Consider the following 27,775-nt stretch of genomic DNA (forward strand, 5'->3'; position numbering starts at 1 on the left):
CACAAAATCTGTTGGCAAAATAATGGAGGGAAAACTTCATCCACAAACTTGGTTTCAATTGGAGTCATTTGTAATGTTTTAACCACCTAAGGCTACTTTCACACTGGCATTTTGGCTTTCCGTTTGTGAGATCCGTTCAGGGCTCTCACAAGCGGTCCAAAACGGATCAGTTTTGCCCTAATGCATTCTGAATGGAAAAGGATCCGCTCAGAATGCATCAGTTTGCCTCCGTTCCGTCTCCATTCCGCTTTGGAGGCGGACACCAAAGCGCTGCTTGCAGCGTTTTGGTGTCCGTCTGATGAAACTGGGCCAAATGGATCTGACACACAATGTAAGTCAATGGGGACGGATCCGTTTTCTATGGCACAATAGAAAACGGATCCGTCCTCCATTGACTTTCAATGGTGTTCAATACTGATCCGTCTTGGCTATGTTAAAGATGATACAAACGGATCTGCAGACGCTTGTATTATCTGAACGGATCCGTCTGTGCAGATCCATGACGGATCCGCACCAAACGCGACTGTGAAAGTCGCCTAACTGTTTTGCCGGAGTCCAGCTCGGGCAGTGGGAAAAGTAGCTAACTGGAGGGAGGAGGGCTGCTTTAGATGCCATCTCCTGAATGGTAGCAGCTAGAAACATGCAACTGGTCTTGTTTAAAAGCTGACATTCCAGGCTTTCATATAAGACCAAGTTAAAGTCCAAGCAACAGAGGAGAAATCCCTGTTAGAAATCGAGTCGGGAATAATCCCGGGTAAAACCTGTTTTACTTTCACTTTCAGCTGCATTCACAGCATCCCGATTTCTATCAGTGATATCTTCCCCTGTCCTGAACATATTGCTGTCATTCTGGTATTGTCTGAAAGCTTGGAATGTCTGCTTTCAAACAAGACCAGTTGCATCTTTCAAGAGATACCAGCATCTAAAGCAGCCCTCCCCCTCCAGTTGGCTACTTTTCCCACTGCTGGAGCTGGACTGGGGCAAAACAGTTAGGGGGTTAAGGACCCGTTTACAGACTTCAAGTATTTTATGGGCAATTCTGAACTCGTGTGAACTAGTAGTGGCATATGTGGATGAATTTTGATTGTATGTTGGATGAGTGCCCTTTACTGTTTTAGGCTAGGGCTACACCTAACATAAAGATCACAATGTCACATTGTGACATCGCATCTAGTTGTCAATGGTGGCTGTTGTGATATAGAACCTACAACACACCATCACAGACCACCATGCAAGATGCATGCGACTGAGACTTCTGCAGTTTGGCTGCTTTTGTGTAGCCCCAGCCTTATTGTTGACCTTTTTATATATTTAGACTAAGCAATAAGTGTTACGATTGATTGGAAACAAAGAAATCATGATTATTGCCAAATGTAACATGTATCCACTCTCAGTATATAACCTGCCTCCTTTAGTATCTGGAAGAATTTGGCGAGTAGCACCCAGAACTTCTACTTTGCGTGGAGTTTTCCTTTCACGGCACCTCTACAGCTGTTAAACAATGCTATTTTACGGTATGATTGCTTTGAAAGGTTCTCTTAGAGGCAATGCCTGTTAGACAAAAGCATTGGCAGTATTCAGTTCCATAATTGATTTTTATAAATTTAGGTTTTATATTCTTATTTGACTTCTCATGCTACAAACTGTAAACAGATGCGTGTTTTATCTATTTTCTTTAATAAATGACATGAATGCCACAAAATGATTAGATTGGTTAACATGTGTTCTTTGTTTGCACACTACAATGAAATATTTTACTGAAATCGTATATATTCCTGATGAATTGCACTGTCCCTGGCCATTAATGCCCTGTATTCAGATAGTGCTGTTCCTCTGGCTGTTTTCCCTTAGTCGCATTCCAAGGCTTGATAAAGAGTCTGGCAATTAAGTCCATAACGACAAAGCGCCGTACGTTTATTGCTCTTAGTGCTGGGTTAATCTGCAGTTCCGGTGCCGGATTAAAGCTCCTGCAATCTAGAATAAGGCTGGGTCCTTGGCTGTCAGTTATTACTGCTAGAAATTATGCATGAATTACTTGCAGTTAGAGTTCAGAAGGGTGTTAACTTGTGGTGGTGTGTGACCAGCCTGACGTCATCCAATCAATGCTGCCAGTGGCAGACCTCCATCTGGACTAGGGCTGCAGTAAATGATTATTTTTACGATTAATAGAGTATTGTTATGAGAAAAAATGAATTAATAGACTGTTTTCCTTTATAAAAACTGATCAGACCCCCTGCCATCAGTCCCCAACACCCTTCGTTCCCCCCTGTGTGATCAGCCAGCAGCTCTCCCCCACCCCAGAGCCAGCAGCTCTCCCCCCTTGTGAAATCTCCCCCCCCCTTCCCCTTCTGACACCCGGAGTGCACAGCGTCCTTGGTTGCTATGACTCTGGGCACCCGGCCTTAGTCGCACCAACTTACCTTTTCAGCAGGGGCGCTGCTGACACTCCATCGTTCCACGCTGCTCTGCGTCTGAAGTCACAGCGCGTCAGGTCACGGCGTGCGTAGGTCAGGGCAGCGCGGGACCATGGATGTGATGTGGAGTGTACGGAGGCCCCCTGCTGGAAAGGTCAGTATTGCGGGCCAGCGGGAGACCACAGAGCGGGAGTAATAGCAAGCACTTCACTCCCGCTCCATGGTCACGTGACACAAACGAATCTTCGATGCAAAAAAATTGCATCGAGGATTTTTTTTTGTGTCTAATTACTCAATTCAATCGAGTAATCGTTTCAGCCCTAATCTTGACCTTCACTAATTACACAGTTGAGTCACATTATTATGACCACTTCCTCTTTTCAATATCGGCAATGTGTAGTTCATGAAGGAAATCGCTTTTTGTGACCTGCCTTTGTGGGTATATAAGGTGTGCGATAGGCTCTCTGCACACATATGTCATTAGTAAAAGGGGGATTTATCACAGTTGCATTGGCTTTTGGGCCAAGGGTGGCAGTATTTCTCACAATGCAGTTTGCGAACTGTTTCCGTGCTGCTGTGGTGAAAGTGTACAGGCAGTAGACAGATGGCACACTGCGAATAAGGGACGTGGAAACAGTGGAGCACCACTTGCTATTGATATGAACATTGGCTACGAAGGTGCATGAGGGCAGACCGATAAGCTACAGTGGAGCAGCTCATGTCCAAAAAGAGGTGCTACCAGATGTGTGTCTACCAGTGTGTGGGACTCTGAAGTAGCTCCCTTAGCAGAAGTGCAATGACAATCAATCTGCATCGGCAGAAAAGGATTCAATTTTCGTGGCAGTATCTGAATTGGACCTCCGCCGACTGGCAAAGGGTTGACTTCTACAATGAGCCTCGTTTTCTGCTTCATTGAGTGAATGGATGTTCGCATGTCAGGCAAGAAGCATCAGAGAACAATCCCCTGGAACCACTGCTGGAAGAACACAAGCTGGTGGTGGCAGCGTTAGGGTCTGGGGAATTTTTTCGTGGAATTTTCTGGGACCACTTATCCATGTGGAAGGTGCTCTCTTCTCTGGGGCAGATGAAATCTTCCACCAAGACAATGTGATATGTCACATGGCTAGAAATTTCTAACATTGGTTGGAAGAGCATGACCAAGACTTCGAAGTACAACCTTGGCCTCCTAATTCCCCAACTTGAACCCAATTGAGCATCTTGTCAAACTATATATTTTATATAAGAGATAAAATGTCAATAAAATATGGAAATCAGTCAGGAAATCCACTAGGCGGACATAAAAACGCCTTTTCTTTTATCTTGAGATTCTAAATTAAATTTATGCAATTAATAAAAAAATAGGGCAATCAATTATGCAAAAATATGAAATTTATTTATAGAATGCATATAAATCCAATATAAAACTGACATAAGATAAATGGATAGACAAATTGACGCAGTACCAACAAACCACCACTAGATGGTGTGTAATCCACTATCACTTTTCTCACCAGCACAGAATTACTTAGCATTTATATGTTATCATATGTAGCTATGTTTTATCAAACAGACCAATAATTAATAGATCAAGAGAAACTAAGGATTTTCTGATTACCAACAGGCTATAATATGACTTAATACAGGAACAATAAATGTTGTCCCTTGACTCTGTCTCAGCCTATGACAATCAAAAATATGTGATATTAATATGATATTATACCCCACTTGGCAATCTGACTATGGAAATATAATTTCCCAGAGTTTTTCCTCTACTCAATGTCTAATCTCCCATTAGCAATATGCATCTTTGCTAAGAGGACAACTAGCATTTAGGGAGGTGTTTAACACTATACGTTCCCACAGTATGGGAACTCTTGACTATATGCTGAGAGGAATATCTTATTAATATCACAAGCAATAAATATACGTTACCAAGTCAAGGATAAACGGGGTCTCGGATGGGACCAGTTCTCAGGAGTTCTCTAGTTACTACAGTGTTTCCCAACCAGTGTGCCTCCAGCTGTTGCAAAACTACACCTCCCAGCATGCCCGGACAGCCTTTGGCTGTGCGGGCATGCTGGGAGGTGTAGTTTTGCAACAGCTGGAGGCACACTGGTTGGGAAACACTGCTCTAGTAGTCAAAATGTAATTCAAGTTTCTTCTGATATATCTTTCTTATGATCCGCTTCCTTTTATGGATCTTTTATTTCTTGTGAGGACCCTGTTCCTTATGATTTGATGATCTGATGGTTTGATCTCCTCTATGTTCCTATCCAGCAGTACTTATCCTCTCTGATATCTTGCGTTACCACCTCCTGGATTATGATCTCCCAATCAACTGAGGAGGGTGTAACGTATGTTAATACTACTATGATGTCATCTTAACCCTTGATATGCTATAGAAAACAAGTTCTAAAATAATATACTATTGTCCATTTGCCTCTAGATCGCACTGTGGTATTGCAGATGAATACCACAACCTTAAACATTAATTCTAAACACCTAATACGCTCACATGACCTTCTTAACCTCTCCAATATACATCAGTATTAAGGGTTTCTTCCTGACATATTAATTATCCATAATCTAGACATGTTGGAGTCCCTATCTTCTAATGTCTTTTTAAATTCATGATAATGGACAACGGGCCATTTACTTGGCATCCAAGTTTATTAATTTGTCCACATGGATGACTAACATTCAGCTCTCCTCATGAAATCCAATTAGTAGGAATACAACTTTAATACTTTCTAGACCTCCTAAGGCTATTCAGTCAGTGAGATACACACGGCATAAAATATATATTCTAAATGAAACATGCATGTAATATATATATATATATATATATATATATATATATATATATAATAAAAGTCTGCAGCACTCCTTGAAAGATTAAAAAAAATGTGCTATTTATTCACACGTCATGTGTCATATACAGTACAGACCAAAAGTTTGGACACACCTTCTCATTCAAAGAGTTTTCTTTATTTTCATGACTATGAAGGCATCAAAACTATGAATTAACACATGTGGAATTATATACATAACAAACAAGTGTGAAACAACTGAAAATATGTCATATTCTAGGTTCTTCAAAGTAGCCACCTTTTGCTTTGATTACTGCTTTGCACACTCTTGGCATTCTCTTGATGAGCTTCAAGAGGTAGTCCCCTGAAATGGTCTTCCAACAGTCTTGAAGGAGTTCCCAGAGATGCTTAGCACTTGTTGGCCCTTTTGCCTTCACTCTTCCGGTCCAGCTCACCCCAAACCATCTCGATTGGGTTCAGGTCCGGTGACTGTGGAGGCCAGGTCATCTGGCGCAGCACCCCATCACTCTCCTTCATGGTCAAATAGCCCTTACTTTCAAAGTTTTCCCAATTTTTCGGCTGACTGACTTTAATTTCTTAAAGTAATGATGGCCACTCGTTTTTTCTTTACTTAGCTGCTTTTTTCTTGCCATAATACAAATTCTAACAGTCTATTCAGTAGGACTATCGGCTGTGTATCAACCTGACTTCTCAACGCAACTGATGGTCCCAACCCCATTTATAAGGCAAGAAATCCCACTTATTAAACCTGACAGGGCACACCTGTGAAGTGAAAACCATTTCAGAGGACTACCTCTTGAAGCTCATCAAGAGAATGCCAAGAGTGTGCAAAGCAGTAATCAAAGCAAAAGGTGGCTACTTTGAAGAACCTATGTGTGTGTGTGTGTATATATATATATATATAAATACCACAAATAATGCAGCAGCACAGTCAGATGTGGAGCTCTGGGTGCAAGAAATCCTCACAGAGGCTGGCTTGTCCTCCAAGATATATATTCAAAGAATGAAGAGGCAGCACTTCCAGTTGTTAGGTGATAGGGTGACGACCCCAAACTTTATTCCAGCTACGTTTCTGCCTTCTCAATGAGGCTTGACAAATATATGTATGTGTGTGTGTATATATATATATATATATATAATATATATATATACACACACACACTGTTACACATAAATGACACATTATATAAATCATTGGTTAAGATATGTTGCAAATCTAAGTATACCACACAGAAATATATAGAACATAATCATGCATACATGAATTGGACAAGGCACACCAAATGTTCCCCCCCCCCCCCCCCCCCCCCCCAAGGCATTTACTTCCTTAATGACCTTGTAAGGAAGTAAAATAACACATTGCTATTTAAATGGTTATCTCTCACAGACACATGTCTCTAGGACCCTTTATAGTATTAACAGATACACTACATCTGCTCACAATAATTTTTAAGAGACCATACATTCTATGTCCGCTATAAACATTTTACCCAAACTGAACTCGGCATAACCTCATCTCGACCTATTTCAATCCTACAGAAAGATTTTAGACTCTGGTTCAGTCTGACTTTACACTTAAAGGCAATGAGCATTGATATTTAGACTATAATATCTTCAGATAAGACTGTACACTTATGGAAATGCATGACAATCTGTGAGACCAGCTCGGTCCTGTTTGCTCTATGGATTCTCACTCACTCACCAGCAGCTGTGGGATGCACTGCAGTCAGCATGGCTCCTAATACCTGTGACAACCTCTCAGCCAGTCTAGCTGCTATCTGTGCTGCACACGGTGGTTACTCTGGATATTAGCTGGTGGTCCAGAATAATAGATGCTCCAAAGTTTTTAATTACAATGAAAATGCAAGTAGTTACTGAAAGATACATTGCAGGTCCTCTTTAACTAAGGCCATATCCATTTTGGGGTATGCAAAACACGGATCCTGGCTTTGTGCATGCCACCTTTTTTTTTTACAAACTCCTCTAGAAATGTCTTATCCTTGTCCGCAGAACAAACAAGAGTATGACATGTAACTCTTTTAGGTGAGCCAGTACCTCCCCTAACCGGATTCCCTTCTCAAGAATTCTGTATGAAATTTAATTCTTAATCATGGGCTAATGCCACTGCGTTTTACATATCTTCGTTTCTTGTACAAAGATTTTGCTGGGCTTTTTTTTTTTAATCCCCCCTAATGCACCATTACAGTAGAAACTCCCAAAAAGTGACCCAATTTTGAAAAGTACGGGATAAGGTGGCAATTTTATTGGTATTATTTTGGGGCACATATGATTTTTTGGCACCGTTTTGCTTTTTTTTTTTTACAACAACCATCTGAAAGGGTCATCACATGCTATTTTTATAGAGCAGGTTGTTACGGATGCAATGATATCAAATATGTCTACTTTGTTTCAGTTTTACATAAAGCATTTTTGAAAAAAATTAAGTTTTTGTGTCTCCATTTCCTGAACGCCATATTTTTTTTATTTTTCTGACGATCATCTTGTGCAGGGGCTCATTTTTTCAGGAAGAGTTGACATATTTTTATTGGTACCATTTTTGCGTACATAGAATTTTTTTTTTTTTTTATCAATTGTCTTTTTATTGACGATTTTTCCAAGAATAAACATGTACATACATAAAAGAAAACATGACTTTGGTGTACATTATTTCTCATATAAAGATACAATTGAAGTCATTTGAACAGTAGAGAGAAAATTAGCATACATCTTATTTTCGTGTATGCATATCTCCACATTAAGTAGTTTTAAAGAAGTACATACATGGTGTTTGATCATGTAAAGCTATATAAAGTTTACTATATGAAGGATTCAGACACACATAGGGGAATGACAAGACTCGACACACTAGGGTTAGGATGGGTAAGGTAAGGTATGGAGTAGATCAACATGAGACGTCAAACACCAAGTCCCACTGTTTCCAAATCCGGTCAAATTTGTCAACCGAAGCAAGCATTGTAGCCGACATATGTTCGAGACGTCTCACTTCCAGTATACTATTTATGAGTTCAACCCGTGACGGGCAATCTACTCTTTTCCAGAATCTTGCCAACAGACGTCTAGCCGCAGTCAGGACATATAACATTAGCTTTAATAAATGCTTCTTCAAAGGTATGTGTGGAACATTTAATAAGTATATGTAAGGGTCTAATGGAAATCTTATTTCAAACAAACTGTGTAGAATTTCTTGTACCATACTCCAGAATGGATTTAAAATCTGGCATTCCCAAAAAATATGGATATGTGAACCCACCTCCGCGTTACATCTCCAGCAGCGGTCCGAAATATCAGGGTTAAACTTATGCAATAACTGGGGGGTGTGGTACCAAAACATCATTATTTTGTAAGTATTTTCTCTATGTATAGCACACGTTGATGTCATCGCAGCTCTTTGCCAAATTATCCTCCATTCCTCTATTGAAATAGAACGGTGCAAGAGCAATTCCCACTTAGACATATATAGATGACGCACCGACGTTGTAGGGGCCGGGGAGGAGAGGAGAATTTTTTGATCGTTCATTATTACACTTTATAGGGCAAGGTGACCAAGAAATTGTTTTGGCAGGTTTTTTTTATTTATTTTTACAGTGTTCACCTAAGGGGTTAGGTCATAAATGGCATTTTTACGGTTCAATCTTTGTTTTATTAAGGCATAAAAGTATATGATACAACAAAGCATATCAAGTACATAAGTATAAGTAAGGTCCAATTATTGGCTATAGATAGGCCTTAGAGGTACTAAAATATACAGTAACCCAAATCAGATAGGACATAACAGAAAATAGGCTGATGGAGCCAGTCAAGGTGGTATAGATAGGGCGTATATTCTCAATTAATTGGCCAAACATTTACACTGACGGGGATAGGACAACACGATACAAAGACAGACAGAGACATAACATGTACATGAGGTAGGGGAGGGAAAGGGTAAAGGAATGGACTTAGTATATCAGAATCAGTATCTTAAGAGCTACTAACGGGAATGGTGCCAGTTGTCAACCACCCTGAGAAGGAAGTGGAGGTGCGGAATTGGTTCCATGGGTCCCAGGTCGTCCAGAATGCCGAGGTAGCGTCTCTTTCAGATGCACCTAATTCCTCCATATGAACTAGAGCATCCATAGAATTAGACCAGGTTACTCTTAAAAGACTCTCGGCTGATCGCCATTGACGGGGAATTATCTGTCTCATTGCTAAAATGAATAGCTGTAGAGCCCCTTTCTTAACCTGAGAAATCCGACCTGGGAGTATGGATAGGAGAGCTAGAGAAGAATCAGGTATAATAGCAGTTTTGTAAAGATGGTTGTGTAAAGAAAAAACATCTCTCCACAGAGGAGCCACTCCTGGGCAATCCCACCAGATATGTGTCATTGTGCCCGATGCTGCGAGACACCTCCAGCAAACATCTGTTTCCGAGGGGTAGAACTGGTGTAATCGAACTGGGGTGCTATACCATCTGGTGAGAATTTTATAGCTGAGCTCCTGTAGATTACAGGACACAGATAATTTATGTGTAAAGATAAGAGATCAAGACCATTGGTCCACCGAGAAGGTGGAGCCCAGTTCGGATTCCCAGTCTGACATAAATTTAGGTTTAGCTCTGTGGGAACCCATGGAAGAGCCCTCAATCCCCCCAGAGTTCAACATGGCATATAAAAGAGATATAGCGTGTCCGGGTGCAGAGCTAGCCGTACACAGCTTTTCAAACTCTGTTAAGGGTGGGCAGGACTGCAATCCAGGCATCAGGGAGTTGACATAGCTTCGTAACTGAAAATAAAGGAGCCAGCGCCCAGGAATCGATGGTATAATATGAGAGATGTCTTCTAAGGGGAGTAGACCGGACTGCATGTATATGTCTTTCATTCTAATTGTGGGACCACTTCGGGACCCGAGTGCCGGGAGTTGGTTAAGACCGACAGGTAAGCATGGGTGGCCTGTAAGAACTGTGAGGGGACCAGGGGCGTGTATAAGGTTGAGTTTAGTGGCAAATTTACTCCAAAGTCTAGCTAAAGAGTAAAGGAGCATTGGGGAATGCGAGTCAGGCAGTGAATTCAAGGAGGTAGAAGAGAGCCAAAAAATACCAGTAGCTAGGTGGGGAGCCAATTCATGCTCAATTTCAACCCATAATTTAGAGGAGTGCTTGTGGTGAATGTCTGTCTAGAACACAGTTCATAACTGTCGCTCTGTAATATAAGAGGAAATTTGGCAATCCTGTACCTCCTGAGGCTTTAGAACGAGACAATAAATTATAACCAAGTCTAGCCCTGGACGTCTGCCAAACAAAAACCGAAATCATGCTCTTAAGTCTGGTGAAATAAGTGATGGGAATTTTGCACGGGATCGTCTGGAACAAATATAAAAGGCGCGGCAGGATATCCATTTTAACGGCATTAATCCGTCCGAACCAGGAAATCTGAAGTGGGGCCCATTTCTGGATGCTGGACTCGATGGACCTAAGCATGGGTAAGTAATTAAGTTTAAACAGGTGCGACAGGTTCGCCGGAGTAAGAACCCGCAGATATTTAATGTAGTGAGAGGCCCACCTAAAGAAGAATGAGTCTCTAAGGTTAACCGTTTCTCGATGGGGTACAGTGATATTTAGGATCTCCGATTTTCTGTACATTAACTTTAAAGTTGCTAAGGCGACCAAAAAGATCGAATTCCTGAAGGACCGAGGGGAGTCCTATTTTGGGGGAGGTTAAGTATAAAAGTAAGTAGTCTGCAAACAGGGATAATTTATGTTCCGTGTTACCAAGTCTAACACCTGAAATGGAGGGGTTCGCATGGAGGGCATTCGCCAGGGATTCCATCACTAATATGTATAAGAATGGCGATAGGGGATACCCCTGACGGGTACCGTTCCGGATATCGAAAGGAGCAGACAGAAGACTATTGACACGAACACAGGCCGAGGGTGATGCATATAGAGCTAATATCCTATGTATCATTCTGTCTCCCAGACCTATGTGTCGCAATGTTTCACCAAGAAACCGCCAGTTTACCCTGTCGAATGCCTTTTCCGCGTCTACAGCAAGAAGGCACAAGGGCACTTTGAGTAGTTGTGATCTCGCAATCAGTCCCAATGTTTTAAGTGTATTGTCGCGGACTTCACGATTTGGGACGAATCCAACTTGTTCCTTATGGATACAACCCGGAATGTGGGGGTGGAGTCTCAAGGCCAGGAGCTTAGCATACAGCTTGAGGTCCACATTGAGCAAGGAAATAGGTCTATAGTTGGAAAAATGTCGTAGGGTCTCTACCTGGTTTAGGAATGACCGTGATGTGTGCCTGGAGAGCTTGACGCGTGAAGGGGCAATTCTGTGAGATGGAGTTTAAGGTCTCAACGAGTATAGGGGTTAACTCCTCCCTGAGAATTATATAAAAACGTGAGGTCATCCCATCTGGACCTGGGCATTTCCCATTTTTCAAATCCTTGATGACTGCTCCCAACTCAGAGGGGGTAAAATCATCATCTAACGTGGCAGTGACTGTGTTGGGTATGGGAGCGGGGCCGAATTGGGATAGGTAGTTGCGAGTGTCGTCTCTGTGTGAAGGCTCTTGTGTTGTACCCGACGGTTGAAGATTATACAGGGAAGCATAGTAGGACCTGAATTCTGATGTGATGTCTACAGGGTTATGAACCCCCTGTTTGTGTGTTAATTGAGGGTACATGGGTTAGCGACGTTCGGGGATGTAATGCTCGGGCTAGCCAGCTACCGCATTTATCTCCATATTCAAAAAAAACATGCCTAATTTTGTCCCTAATACACAGTGATTTCTGATTCAGAATTTGGAGTATTTGCTGTTGCACGAGGGAAATGTCTGACTTTAGGACATCTGATGGGGAGGTCTTATTTTGATTTTCCTTCAGAGCAAGGTCTGATAAGAGAGATCTCAATTTATGAGAACGTTATTTTTTCAGCCTGGTACCATGGGAAATAAATATGCCTCGCAGTACGCATTTGAGAGCCTCCCATTTTACAGGGGGGGGCTGTCAAATCCGCCCGATGATCCCTACCAAAATCGGAAATAGCTTTCCTAATGTCTGTCAAGCAAGCTAAATCCGATAGTAGATTATCATTCAATCTCCACGACAAAGGACGTGGGCAAGAGGGCTGGGGAGAAATAAGGCCATATACAGGGGCATGGTCAGACCGTAAACGAGTGTCAATGGAGCATTTAGGGCCAGAGTCTAACAGCTGGCTGTGAGATAAATATGTGGTCAAGTCTACCATAACTATTGTGAATTGGAGAATGAAAGCTATAATCCCTGATACCTGGGTGCAAGACACCCCACAGATCTACCAATTGAAGTGCCATGAGATCAGATTTGAATCTGCAAAGAGAACTCGAGGACTTACCAGAAGAAGAATCCATCATCGGGTCCATCACCAGGTTGAAATCGCCTCCAAGGATAATCGGGGAGCCATCAGCAAATTTGGATAAATTTTTCAAGATCTTGGATCCAAAAGTAATCTGCCCCTGATAAGGAAAATAAACATTAGCAACAGTAATAACAGTGCGGTCAACCGAAAGCTTAAAGGGAGTCTTTCACGCTGATTGACCCTATTAAACTATTAACAGACTTATGTCCACGGCATCCCCCCTATTAAAACTGTACTTACCATATGTTGCTTGCTATCATCGTTCCTCCGAAAAACAATTTTATTCCGTATGCAAATTAGGCTGTGAAGGTGCCCAGGGGCGGCCTTACAATGGCCGGTGCCCAGGCCCCTGGGTCATTTTCATACCAATCCACTCCCCCTCCGCCCGCCCTTGGTCTCTTCTCTATCCTTCCTCCTACTGGCCGTAATCCCACGCATGCGCCGATGACCACAGTCTGGCCGGGGCATCACAGTTTACTGTGTGCATGCGCCGGCCCGGGCCTAACTTACGTTCTTGCCGTGATGCTGTGATCATGGCAGGACTGTAAGTTGGGCTGGCGCATGCGCACGGTAAACTGTGATGCCTCAGCCAGACTGGTTATTCAATGCGCACGTGACGATATCGCGGTCATCAGTGCATGCGCGGGATTACGGACAGTAGGAGGAAGGATAGAGAAGAGACCAAAGGCGGGCGGATGGGCGGGCAAAAGAGGCGGAGGGGGAGTGGATTGGTATGAAAATACATATATATGTATAATATCTGGCTGCGTTTCTCGGGTTTATTAAAACACTGAACATTGAAGGTGCAAAACGATATAGGCGCCATTTTGTGTAATAAGAGTGGGGTCAAGGTATGAACCATGGAATCCATTCTCTGACATCAGGAAGATAATTAAGGGAAAGCTAGAGAAACACAAGGTAGGGGAGACGGAGAGACAAACACCCAAAAGCATATTAGTGCACATATATTGAGAAATAAGAAGAAAGGGGGGAGAATAAAAAAAGAAAAAGAACAGAGGGAGAACCAACAACGTCAATTCAAAAGGTACTAAGTAACGACAGTGGTCACTAGCGGTGGTATACGCCGCAGTCCCTAAGTGGGGTAGGGAGAAGACAAGCCTCCCTACTTAACTCCAGCTAGTGAAAGAAAATAAATATCATTGCAATATATAACAGGACAAGTGTGCAAGCAGGTCAATAGGACCCAACAATGTAAGAACACTATGCAAATATAACAATAACAATGCAGAATGTTAAAGTGCGCAAAACCCCTCAAGCGTGTGAACTAAGTAGCACGGGTATCGCCGACAGTCAATCGTCAGGATCAGGTGCGCGTCTAGAGGGCCTCTTCTGTTTAGGCGAAGTCGTCTGCCATCTTTCTCTCTGTGGAATGGAGACGGGTGGTCTGGAACATGGCCAATCAGGTAACTCCAGGCGTGGAAGATCAAAGGCGGCTCGGAAGCTAGGGAGGTCATCCAAAGACCTGAACACTGCTGACTTCCCTTCTTTAGTTGCAGACAGTTGGAACGGGTAACCCCATCTGTATGGTATGTCTTTAGCTTTAAGCATCGCCAAAAGCGGTTTCAGGGCTTTACGTAGCTGCAGGGTGCGTCTCGCTAGATCTTGCAGTATAAAGATCTCCTTTTCAGCATGCATGGTTTTCCCCGCGTTTCTGGATGCTTTAAGTATAGCCTCCTTGTTTTTGTAAAAATGTATCCGACAGATGACATCGCGGGGGCGATTAGGGTCACTCAGTTTAGGACCCAAAGCTCTATGTATGCGATCAATTTCAAGGGATTGTCCCGGATCCCTGGCCAGTAGTGTAATAAAGAAGGAAACTGCCCACTTTTCCAGGTCTTGGGGCAGAATAGCTTCAGGGAGTCCCCTAATGCGCAAGTTATTCCTCCTGTTTCTATTTTCAATATCGTCCAAATGAGTGAGGATATCTTGTATCTGGACCGAATGTGCCTGAATAGCTTGTTGGTGAGAGTCCAGGACCAGTAATACTTGGTCTTGTACAGTTTCCACCTCCTCCACCCTCTGGCCCACCATTAATGGCATTTTTAAAACAAAAAAAATGATGATTTAGTGTCTTCATAGTCTGAGAGCCATAGCTTTTTTTTTAATCTCCTCGGCCCCCGTAGAAGACAGGTCCCAATGCCGTGCAGGGCATAGGGCAGCCTGTGCAGGGCATCGGGCTGCCTTGTCATCTATTGGGTCCCCGCCACAGCAGCGCGGAGACCCGAAGGGCTCCCTCACCTGCCGCATGCACCTTCCATGCCGGGGTCAGCGCTGACCACAGCATAGAAGAGGTTAATCCGCCAGCATCTGCTTTTTACAGTGATGCGGTTACAGCAGTCCCTGATAGACGGGCCCCTACATTGATCAGCCGCGCAACGCTCCAACGATGCAGAGCCCTGCAGAATTGCTTCAGCATGCGCTTTTTTACAATTGTAACTAACTCTTTTACAATTCACTGTAGCGCTGGAATCTTCTCAAAAGTCTGATCAGCGAGGGGTCCTGGGTGTGGAACCCACACCGCTCAGATACTGATGACCCAGAGGATAGATAGGTAATCAGTGTAAAAATCTCAGAAAACCCCTTTAAAAATACTGGGCTGGACAGGCCCACATGGTATACCCCAGGCAGGGAAGGCTGTATACAGGGCTGGACCAGCCCACATGGTATACCCCAGGCAGGGAAAGCTGTATACTGGACTGGACTGGCCCACATGGTATACCCCAGGTAGGGAAGACTGTATACTGGGCTGGACCGGCCCACATGGTATACCCCAGGCAGGGAAGGCTGTATACTGGGCTGGCTGGATTCCTACCGATTGTATACACCTCCTCTCCACCTCCAAAACAGTGGAGGAAGTATTGAAGCTGCCCCTCTCTCACCCATGACTGTACTAGTGCTGGAGCAATTCTGCAGGGCCCTGGATCACTGAAGCAATATCACTGGAGGTCCAGCGCTTGATGTGGTGGTAAGTGTCTAATGACTCCACATTTGCAGTGCTTGGCTTCTTAACCTGGTGCAAACATGCCCTTCTAGTTCCTGGAGACGGCAGGGCCCACAATTGTAAAAGAGCGCATGCTGCAGTTTTAAAAGGGACTAGTGTTTGTTCTTTTTTCGACGTCACCTCCCAAGAGCTATAACTTTTTTTCCCATCTATGTAGCTCTATGAGGTTTTTGTTTTTTTGTTGCAAGACAAGGCGTAGTTTTTAATGGTGCCTTTTTGGAGTACACAACTTTTTGATTAACTTATTAACTCTTTCTAGGAGGGAGATAGGGAAAAAACAGCAATACTGCCAGTGAGTTTTTACGTTATAAATGGGGATGAGCGAATCGACTTCGGATGAAACATCTGAAGTTGATTCGCATAAAACGTCGTTCCAATACTGTACAGAGCAGGAGCTCCGTACAGTATAAGAATGTATTGGCTCCGATGAGCCAAAGTTATTGCTTTGTGAAGTCTCGCGGGACTTTGCGTAATAACTTCATAAATTAATTTGTACTGTAAGAAACCATTTCCCGAAATTGGGTTCGGTTCCAAGGTACCACTTTGAACCGAATCAGAGTTCGGGAAATAGTTTTGTTTACAGTACAAATTAAATTATGAAATTTACACTATGTCTCATGAGACTTCGCGAAGCAATAACTTCGGCTCATTTGATGGATTTTCAATGGTAAAAGCATATATAATAGTCCAACAAGGGGATTATAACAGGCAATCTTTTTATTGCTTCTAAAATACCATGCACTATCCCTTTAGTGCTATGCATTTTAACCACCTCCGGACCGCCTAACGCAGGATCGCGTTCCGGAGGTGGCAGCGCTGCGCACAGTCACGCATATACGCGTCATCTCGCGATGGCCGAGATTTCCTGTGAACGCGCGCACACAGGCGCGCGCGCTCACAGGAACGGAAGGTAAGAGAGTTGATCTCCAGCCTGCCAGCGGCGATCGTTCGCTGGCAGGCTGGAGATGTGTTTTTTTTAACCCCTAACAGGTATATTAGACGCTGTTTTGATAACAGCGTCTAATATACCTGCTACCTGGTCCTCTGGTGGTCCCCTTTGTTTGGATCGACCACCAGAGGACACAGGTAGCTCAGTAAAGTAGCACCAAGCACCACTACACTACACTACACCCCCCCCCTCACTTATTAACCCCTTATTAGCCCCTGATCACCCCTGATCACCCCATATAGACTTCCTGATCACCCCCCTGTCATTGATTACCCCCCTGTCATTGATCACCCCCCTGTAAAGCTCCATTCAGATGTCCGCATGATTTTTACGGATCCACTGATAGATGGATCGGATCCGCAAAACGCATCCGGACGTCTGAATGAAGCCTTACAGGGGCGTGATCAATGACTGTGGTGATCACCCCATATAGACTCCCTGATCACCCCCCTGTCATTGATTACCCCCCTGTCATTGATTACCCCCCTGTAAAGCTCCATTCAGACGTCCGCATGATTTTTACGGATCCACTGATAGATGGATCGGATCCGCAAAACGCATCCGGACGTCTGAATGAAGCCTTACAGGGGCATGATCAATGACTGTGGTGATCACCCCATATAGACTCCCTGATCACCCCCCTGTAAAGCTCCATTCAGATGTCCGCATGATTTTTACGGATGCACTGATAGATGGATCCGATCCGCAAAACGCATCCGGACGTCTGAATGAAGCCTTACAGGGGCATGATCAATGACTGTGGTGATCACCCCATATAGACTCCCTGATCACCCCCCTGTAAAGCTCCATTCAGATGTCCGCATGATTTTTACGGATGCACTGATAGATGGATCCGATCCGCAAAACGCATCCGGACGTCTGAATGAAGCCTTACAGAGGCATGATCAATGACTGTGGTGATCACCCCCCTGTCATTGATTACCCCCCTGTAAAGCTCCATTCAGATGTCCGCATGATTTTTACGGATGCACTGATAGATGGATCCGATCCGCAAAACGCATCCGGACGTCTGAATAAAGCCTTACAGGGGCATGATCAATGACTGTGGTGATCACCCCCCTGTCATTGATTACCCCCCTGTAAAGCTCCATTCAGATGTCCGCATGATTTTTACGGATGCACTGATAGATGGATCCGATCCGCAAAACGCATCCGGACGTCTGAATGAAGCCTTACAGGGGCATGATCAATGACTGTGGTGATCACCCCCCTGTCATTGATCAACCCCCTGTAAAGCTCCATTCAGATGTCCGCATGATTTTTACGGATGCACTGATAGATGGATCGGATCCGCAAAACGCATCCGGACGTCTGAATGAAGCCTTACAGGGGCGTGATCAATGACTGTGGTGATCACCCCATATAGACTCCCTGATCACCCCCCTGTCATTGATTACCCCCCTGTCTTTGATTACCCCCCTGTAAAGCTCCATTCAGACGTCCGCATGATTTTTACGGATCCACTGATGGATGGATCGGATCCGCAAAACGCATCCGGACGTCTGAATGAAGCCTTACAGGGGCGTGATCAATGACTGTGGTGATCACCCCATATAGACTCCCTGATCACCCCCCTGTCATTGATTACCCCCCTGTAAAGCTCCATTCAGATGTCCGCATGATTTTTACGGATGCACTGATAGATGGATCGGATCCGCAAAACGCATACGGACGTCTGAATGAAGCCTTACAGGGGCGTGATCAATGACTGTGGTGATCACCCCATATAGACTCCCTGATCACCCCCCTGTCATTGATTACCCCCCTGTAAAGCTCCATTCAGACGTCCGCATGATTTTTACGGATCCACTGATAGATGGATCGGATCCGCAAAACGCATACGGACGTCTGAATGAAGCCTTACACGGGCGTGATCAATGACTGTGGTTATCACCCCATATAGACTCCCTGATCACCCCCCTGTCATTGATCACCCCCCTGTCATTGATCACCCCCCTGTCATTGATCACCCCCCTGTCATTGATCACCCCTCTGTAAGGCTCCATTCAGACATTTTTTTGGCCCAAGTTAGCGGAATTTTTTTTTTTTTTTCTTACAAAGTCTCATATTCCACTAACTTGTGTCAAAAAATAAAATCTCACATGAACTCACCATACCCCTCACGGAAACCAAATGCGTAAAATTTTTTAGACATTTATATTCCAGACTTCTTCTCACGCTTTAGGGCCCCTAGAATGCCAGGGCAGTATAAATACCCCACATGTGACCCCATTTCGGAAAGAAGACACCCCCAGGTATTCCGTGAGGGGCATATTGAGTCCATGAAAGATTGAAATTTTTGTCCCAAGTTAGCGGAACGGGAGACTTTGTGAGAAAAAAATTAAAAATATCAATTTCCGCTAACTTGTGCCAAAAAAAAAAAATTTCTATGAACTCGCCATGCCCCTCATTGAATACCTTGGGGTGTCTTCTTTCCAAAATGTGGTCACATGTGGGGTATTTATACTGCCCTGGCATTCTAGGGGCCCCAAAGCGTGAGAAGAAGTCTGGTATCCAAATGTCTAAAAATGCCCTCCTAAAAGGAATTTGGGCCCCTTTGCGCATCTAGGCTGCAAAAAAGTGTCACACATCTGGTATCGCCGTACTCAGGAGAAGGTGGGGAATGTGTTTTGGGGTGTCATTTTACATATACCCATGCTGGGTGAGAGAAATATCTTGGTCAAATGCCAACTTTGTATAAAAAAATGGGAAAAGTTGTCTTTTGCCAAGATATTTCTCTCACCCAGCAAGGGTATATGTAAAATGACACCCCAAAACACATTCCCCAACTTCTCCTGAATACGGCGATACCACATGTGTGACACTTTTTTGCAGCCTAGGTGGGCAAAGGGGCCCACATTCCAAAGAGCACCTTTAGGATTTCACAGGTCATTTACCTACTTACCACACATTAGGGCCCCTGGAAAATGCCAGGGCAGTATAACTACCCCACAAGTGACCCCATTTTGGAAAGAAGACACCCCAAGGTATTCCGTGAGGGGCATGGCGAGTTCCTAGAATTTTTTATTTTTTGTCACAAGTTAGTGGAAAATGCTGATTTTTTTTTTTTTTTTTTTTTTTTTTTTTCATACAAAGTCTCATATTCCACTAACTTGTGACAAAAAATAAAAACTTCCATGAACTCACTATGCCCATCAGCGAATACCTTGGGGTCTCTTCTTTCCAAAATGGGGTCACTTGTGGGGTAGTTATACTGCCCTGGCATTCTAGGGGCCCAAATGTGTGGTAAGGAGTTTGAAATCAAATTCTGTAAAAAATGACCTGTGAAATCCGAAAGGTGCTCTTTGGAATATGGGCCCCTTTGCCCACCTAGACTGCAAAAAAGTGTCACACATCTGGTATCTCCGTACTCAGGAGAAGGTGGGGAATGTGTTTTGGGGTGTCATTTTACATATACCCATGCTGGGTGAGAGAACTCACTATGCCCATCAGCGAATACCTTAGGGTGTGTACTTTCCGAAATGGGGTCATTTGTGGGGTGTTTGTACTGTCTGGCCATTGTAGAACCTCAGGAAACATGACAGGTGCTCAGAAAGTCAGAGCTGCTTCAAAAAGCGGAAATTCACATTCACATTTTTGTACCATAGTTTGTAAACGCTATAACTTTTACCCAAACCATTTTTTTTTTACCCAAACATTTTTTTTTTATCAAAGACATGTAGAACTATAAATTTAGAGCAAAATTTCTATATGGATCTCGTTTTTTTTGCAAAATTTTACAACTGAAAAAATCGTTAAATTTCGATTAATAACAAAAAAAGTAAAAATGTCAGCAGCAATGAAATACCACCAAATGAAAGCTCTATTAGTGAGAAGAAAAGGAGGTAAAATTCATTTGGGTGGTAAGTTGCATGACCGAGCAATAAACGGTGAAAGTAGTGTAGGTCAGAAGTGTAAAAAGTGGCCTGGTCTTTCAGGGTGTTTAAGCACTGGGGGCTGAGGTGGTTAATGTCAGTGCTATACTGACATTGACCAGCAGACTGCACCAGAGAGGTGCAGCCTGCTGGAAAACACTCGAGGCAGGCTTGGGGCCTACACCAGGTGCCAGTCTGCCTATACACACATCGGCACCCTATGATTGGCGGGGTGCCGATGGGAGACATTGCCCGCGGCATGTAAGGGGTTAAACAGGCCAGATCGGGGGGAGGAGGAGGAGTACGGCTCTCATATGAGAGGTGGGCACTAGTGTCGAGCGAACTTGTGGTTTCAAGTTCGGCGTACAAGGTTTGGGTTATCTAAGAATCCCGTTATATATTCCGCTACCACAGACCATAACTTATAACGGAATTCTTAGATAACTTGAACCTTGTACGCCGAACTTGAAACAAGTTCACTCATCCCTACTCCATACAGATCAGATGTAATGGAAATATTTGCACCTGTTCTGTTTTTGACCCGTACCTAGTTTTGGCACTCAATCACTGATAGAAATAACTGAAGTGTGAAAGCCTTAGGGTACTTTCACACTTGCGTTAAACTTTTCCGGTATTGAGTTCCGTCCTAGGGGCTCAATATCGGAAAAAAACTGAAACGTTTTATCCTAATGCATTCTGAAGGAGAGCAATCCATTCAGTATGCATCAGGATGTCTTCAGTTCAGTCACTGTACGGTTTTTGTACAGAAAATTTTCTCCATCCAAAATTCCGGAACACTTGCCGGAATGCTGGATCCGGCAATATTTTACATTAAAATGCATTAATGCCGGATCCGGCCCCAAGTGTTCCAGAAAAACGGATCCGGCAAGAGCAGATCTTTAAAAATGTGAAAAAGAAAAATACCGGATCCATTTTTTCGGATGACAACCGGAAAGACTGATCCGGTATTGCAATGCATTTGTGAGACTGATCCGCATCCGGATCCGTCTACAAATGGAGTCCCTAAGGCTACTTTCACACTAGCGTTTTAGTTTTCCGGTATTGAGATCCGTCATAGGGGCTCAATACCGTAAAAGAAAACTTCAGTTTTGTCCTCATTCATTGTCAATGGGGACAAAACTGAACTGAGCGGAGTGCACCAAAATGCATTCCGTTCCGTTTAGTTGCGTTCCCATACTGGAGAGCAAACCGCAACTTGTAATTTGCTTTTAGTTCTTGGGTGCGGAGCAAGACGGATCCGGCATGACTCCCAATGCAAATCAATGGGGGCAGATCCGTTTTCTCTGACACATTAGAAAACGGATCCGTCTTGGCAAAGTTAAAAAGGTTGTCCGGGATCATAATTATTTTTTTTTTTTACAAAAGTTTGCTCACAGTTTTTATGTATTTTTTGACATCAGTGCTCCGACAGTCCCCCACTGATTGTTGACATCTATGTTTATGTGTGTGGTAACTTCCTGCCGCACTGCCTTCTGGTTCACAACGCAGAGCTGCATCGCGTCGTTTCTGGTGTCTGTCTCCTCCGTGAATCTGCCCCCTAATTCATATGCCGCCTCATACCGCACATATTCCTCCCCCTTAGTTATGCCCCTAAACTCTGCCTCCTTCACTGATAATAAAGCGTGGGCGTGGCTTATTGCGGTTTGTTGTCGCCTAGCTACCGCCAATCCATGCGCTCTGAATAATTACTTTGGCTGACTGTGATGTCACCGGGCTCCTTGCGAAGCGGAAGAAGAGGCTTTGCTCTCCAGAAAGGGACCCGGTACGTCACTGACCCTTAGAAAAACGTCATTTCCGGCTGAGATTTTGTGAATTGCAAAAGGGGCATCAGAAACAGTCCCCTAGAATGTAGAATTTAGGGGACTGTTGTACACATACAACAATGTCCCCAATCCCGGACAACACCTTTAACCCCGGGCCTGTTTTCACCTTCCTGACCAGGCCATTTTTTGCAAATCTGACATGTCACTTTAAGTGGTAATAGCTTTGGAACACTTTTACTTATCCAAGCCATTCTGGGATTGTTTTCTCGTGACACATTGTACTTCATGATAGTGGTAAACTTGAGTCAATATATTTCACCTTTTATTTATGAAAAAATCCCAAATTTACCAAAAAATTTAAAAAATTCCCAAATTTTAAAATTTCAATTTCTTTACTTTTATAATAGATAGTGATACCTTATATAATAGTTAATACTTTACATTTCCCATATGTCTACTTCATGATTGGATCATTTTGAAAATGACATTTTATTTTTTGGGGACGTTAGAAGGCTTAGGCCTCTTTCACACGGGCATTGCAGAAAAATGTGCGGGTGCGTTGTGGGAACACCCGCGATTTTTCCGCGCGAGTGCAAAACATTGTAATGCGTTTTGCACTCGTTTTGCACTCGCGTGAGAAAAATCGGCATGTCTTCAGAGAAGTTCGGGCTTGTGTTAGGTGTTGTGTAGATGTTATTATTTTCCCTTATAACATGGTTATAAGGGAAAATAATAGCATTCTGAATACAGAATGCTTAGTAGGTGATTAATTGAGGGTTAAAAAAAAATAAAAAATCACTGTGGTGATGGACCATGTGATTGGAGCATGTGATCTGATGTCACCACAGGTCCTAGCCGGTAGTTCATCATTAAAGAAGTAAAGAAGAGACCGGGAACTACGCGAACAAGAGGAGAAGGGGAGTTAATTTTTTATTTATTTTTTTAACCCCTCCAGCGCTATTGTACTATGCATTCTGTATTCAGAATGCTATTATTTTCCCTTATAACCATGTTATAAGGGAAAATAATAGTGAATAGACACCTAGCAACCGTGCGTGAAAATCGCACCGCATCCGCACTTGCTTGCGGATGCTTGCGATTTTCACGCAGCCCCATTCACTTCTATGGGGCCTGCGTTGCGTGAAAAACGCAGAATATAGAGCATGCTGCGATTTTCACGCAACGCACAAGTGATGCATGAAAATCACCGCTCATATGAACAGCCCCATAGAAACGAATGGGTCGGTATTCAGTGCGGGTGCAATGCGTTCACCTCACGCATCGCATCCGCGCGGAATACTCGCCCGTGTGAAAGTGGCCTTAGAAGTTTGGAAGCAAATTTTAAAAAAATTTGGGAAAATTTCCAAAACCCACTTTTTAAGAACCAGTTCTGGTCTGAAGTGTAAGGCTTACATAATAGAAACCACCCAAAAATGACCCCATTTTAGAAACTACACCCCTCAAGGTATTCAAAACTGATTTTACAAACTTTGTTAACCCTTTAGGTGTTCCACAAGAATTAATGGAAAATGGCAGATTTTCCATTTTAATACATTTTTTCCAGTAGCAAAGCAAGGGCTAACAGTGAAATAAAACAATATTTATTACCCTGATTCTGCGGTTTACAGAAACACCCCACCCCATGTGATCGTATACTGCTGTATGGGCACATGGCAGGGCGCAGTAGGAAAGAAACGCCATATGGTTTTTGGAAGGCAGATATAGCTGAACTGGTTTTTAGATGGCATGTCCCAGTTGAAGCCCCCGTGATGCTCCCTACAGTAGAAACTCAAAAAAGTGACCACATTTTTGGAAACTACGGGATAAGGTGCCAGTTTTATTGGTACTATTTTGGGGGTACATATGATTTTTAATTGCTCTTTATTACGTTTTTTGTGAGGCAATGTAACCCAAAAAATTTATGTTTTGGCACAGTTTTTATTTTTAACAACAATCATCTGACAGGTTAGATCATGTGCTATTTTTATAGAGCAGGTTGTTATGGACGCATTGATATCAAATATGTCTACTTTCTATGATGCACCATTTTTGGTTACATAGGATTTTTTTGATCATTCACTATTACACTTTATGGGGCAAGGTGACCAAAAAATTGGTTGTTTTGGCACAGTTTTTATTTATTTTTACAGCGCTTACCTGAGGGATTGGGTCATGTGACTTTTTTATAGAGCAGATCGTTACAGATGTGGCAATACCTAATATGTATACTTTTTTTAATTTATTTCACTTTAGCACAATAATAGCAGTTTTGAAGCAAAAAAATAATCATATTTTAGTGTCTCTATTGTCTGAGAGTGATAGCTTTTTTTTTATTTTTTTACCAATTCTCTTAGGTACGGTCTCATTTTTTGAGGGATGAGGTAACGGTTTGATTGGTACTATTTTGGGGGTGGGGTGGGTATATGCCTTTTTGATCACTTGACGTTGCAATTTTAGTGATGTAAGGTGACAAATGTTTTTTTTTTTTTATGGTGTTCACCTCAGGGTGAACTGATAGTGGAGGACTGTCCCACCTTGCTCCACCGCGAACCTCAGATATCTTCTGGAACGGACCTGTATTGGGATATGGAAGTATGCATCGGAGAGATCTATTGTAGCCATCATAGACCCCCTTTTGATGAGCTTCACCGCTGACTTGACGGTCTCCATCCTGAACTTGTGGTAGGTGATGTGTTTGTTCAGGGGTTTTAAATTTATATGGTGGGCTCAGCGTGCATGTTGGTACTTGCATCCCTGGATCCGATGAAAACTGTAATGGCACCGGACGGGGTTAAAAGCACAGTGTGCTTGGCGTGCACGCTGACCTGCATTCCCTGGACTTTGTGTGGCTGTCATGGCCCATAAACAGGTAGGAACTAGTGTTAGGGACCACTCAATAGAGGCGACCTTGACGTGGTGAGTGGCTTATTACGCTTTGGCCAAAATGTACACCAATGCCTCATCCAGCATGGAGGCAGGGCAGAATGCTGGATGCAGAGTGCGATCACATTTGTATTTTCCGTTTGTATATGTATTTCGCCATAGTGATGTGCACCTACATACAGGTTGTGCTGACTCAATCCCCCACATTTTTTCTTTGTAGTATATATTGGAGGCGTGGCGATCTCCTTGGAGTCATGCACACCTGACCAGTCAATCTGTCCTGGAGGCTGGTTTTAAAGTCAGTATAAAACTGAGTCTGCTTATATAGCACCTACCAGTAGCCATTTGGCTCCAGGAGAAGTATATGGTGGGCTCAGCGTGCATGTTGGTACTTGCATCCCTGGATCCGATGAAAGCTGTAATGGCACCGGACGGGGTTAAAAGCACAGTGTGCTTGGCGTGCACGCTGACCTGCATTCCCTGGACTTTGTGTGGCTGTCATGGCCCATAAACAGGTAGGAACTAGTGTTAGGGACCACTCAATAGAGGCGACCTTGACGTGGTGAGTGGCTTATTACGCTTTGGCCAAAATGTACACCAATGCCTCATCCAGCATGGAGGCAGGGCAGAATGCTGGATGCAGAGTGCGATCACATTTGTATTTTCCGTTTGTATATGTATTTCGCCATAGTGATGTGCACCTACATACAGGTTGTGCTGACTCAATCCCCCACATTTTTCTTTGTAGTATATATTGGAGGCGTGGCGATCTCCTTGGAGTCATGCACACCTGACCAGTCAATCTGTCCTGGAGGCTGGTTTTAAAGTCAGTATAAAACTGAGTCTGCTTATATAGCACCTACCAGTAGCCATTTGGCTCCAGGAGAAGTATATGGTGGGCTCAGCGTGCATGTTGGTACTTGCATCCCTGGATCCGATGAAAGCTGTAATGGCACCGGACGGGGTTAAAAGCACAGTGTGCTTGGCGTGCACGCTGACCTGCATTCCCTGGACTTTGTGTGGCTGTCATGGCCCATAAACAGGTAGGAACTAGTGTTAGGGACCACTCAATAGAGGCGACCTTGACGTGGTGAGTGGCTTATTACGCTTTGGCCAAAATGTACACCAATGCCTCATCCAGCATGGAGGCAGGGCAGAATGCTGGATGCAGAGTGCGATCACATTTGTATTTTCCGTTTTAAATTTATGATGGTCCGAAAATTGCCATTCGATTTCCGGACCAGGAATAAGGGGAAATAGTGACCCCTCCCCAATTCTCCGGCAGGAACCCTTTCTACTGCCCCCAGGCGTAATAAGTTTCTTACGCCCTCGGATAAGGGAGACTCGAGGCCCCTGGTGAGCTTGGTCAGGACGAACCTCTGCGGAGGAAGGGAATCCAGTTCTATAGTGTAGCCATGTTCTACGATGCCTAATATATACAGATCCGTGATGGTTTGTTCCCAAACCCCTAGAAAGGAGCTGAGCCTTCCTCCGACCGGGATGATGTCATTGTTTTGATGAAGAGGGAGAGGGATCTCCCCTGTTGGGATTAAGGAAAAAAAAAATTTCCTCTCCCGCCTCTCGTAAATCCGCGACCCTTGCGGCTCCTCCTATCGGCCCTGGGATCCTGCTGGGGCCTCCGAAAAAACTGTCTCCTGGACTTGGATTTGTCCTCTGGAAAGCCCTTATTACGGTCCGTGGCGTTCTCAAGGATCTTGTCCAGGTCGGACCTGAACACGTATTGACTGTGAAAGGGTAGAGATATCAGCCTGTTTTTTGATACGGTGTCGCCCGACCAGGCCTTAAGCCACAGTACCCATCTGGTGGTATTGGACAGGACCGCCGTGCGGGCAGATAGCCTAACCGATTCTGCAGCGGCATCGGCAAGGAAGAAAGTGGCCTTCTTCAGAAGAGGAATACTGTCCAGGATCTCCTCCCGAGGGGCCTTATTCGCTATATGGTGCTCTAGTTGTTCAAGCCACACTGCGAGTGTACGAGCCACACACGTCACTGCTACCCCCGGTTTTAGGAGAGCTGCTGTAGCTTCCCAGGTTCTCTTGAGCAGACTCTCGGCTTTCCAATCTAGAGGGTCCTTGAGCTGTGCTGCGTCCTCAGACGGAAGGACCGTTCGTTACGCTACCTTAGCAACGGGAGCGTCCACCCTGGGAATGGCCTCCCAGTCGGCACAGTCTGCTTCGTATCTCCTTATGAGGCCCCGTGGGATAAAGGAACCCTTCTCCGGCTTCTCCCATTCTGCCCGTATCATCTTCTGGATGTTGTCCGGGACCGGGAACACCGATTTGTGCCTCTCACCTAAACCCCCAAAAATCTCCTCCTGGACTGACTTGGACCTCTTAGGGACCTCCATCTTAATAGTGGCCCTGATGGTTCGGATCAATTCTTCGATATCCTCTGGGTTAAAGAGGAATCTCCTGTACTCACTACTTTCCTCCAATTCCTGAGATCTAGTAGAAGTCCCCACATCTGACAAAACAGAGTCGGCCGAGTCCAGGTCACTCCCAGAGTAGTCAAGGCCTCTGGATCTCCTCCATAAAACTAGAGGACTCCGCCTTCACCACGGTAGAGGTGCAGTCCT

General features: G+C 44.0%; 1 long non-coding RNA gene across 1 annotated transcript; it reads right to left on the reverse strand.

The window, feature by feature from the left end:
* On the reverse strand, nucleotides 1–26,883 carry LOC120995448. Its single transcript, XR_005777593.1, has 3 exons — nucleotides 26,872–26,883; nucleotides 12,006–12,009; nucleotides 1–115 (listed from the first exon to the last, which is right to left on the reverse strand). It is a non-coding gene; the product is annotated as an uncharacterized LOC120995448 (long non-coding RNA).
* Nucleotides 26,884–27,775: the final 892 nt, after the last annotated feature.

The sequence above is a fragment of the Bufo bufo genome, chromosome 3 (assembly GCF_905171765.1).
Source record: "Bufo bufo chromosome 3, aBufBuf1.1, whole genome shotgun sequence".
NCBI lineage: Eukaryota > Metazoa > Chordata > Amphibia > Anura > Bufonidae > Bufo > Bufo bufo.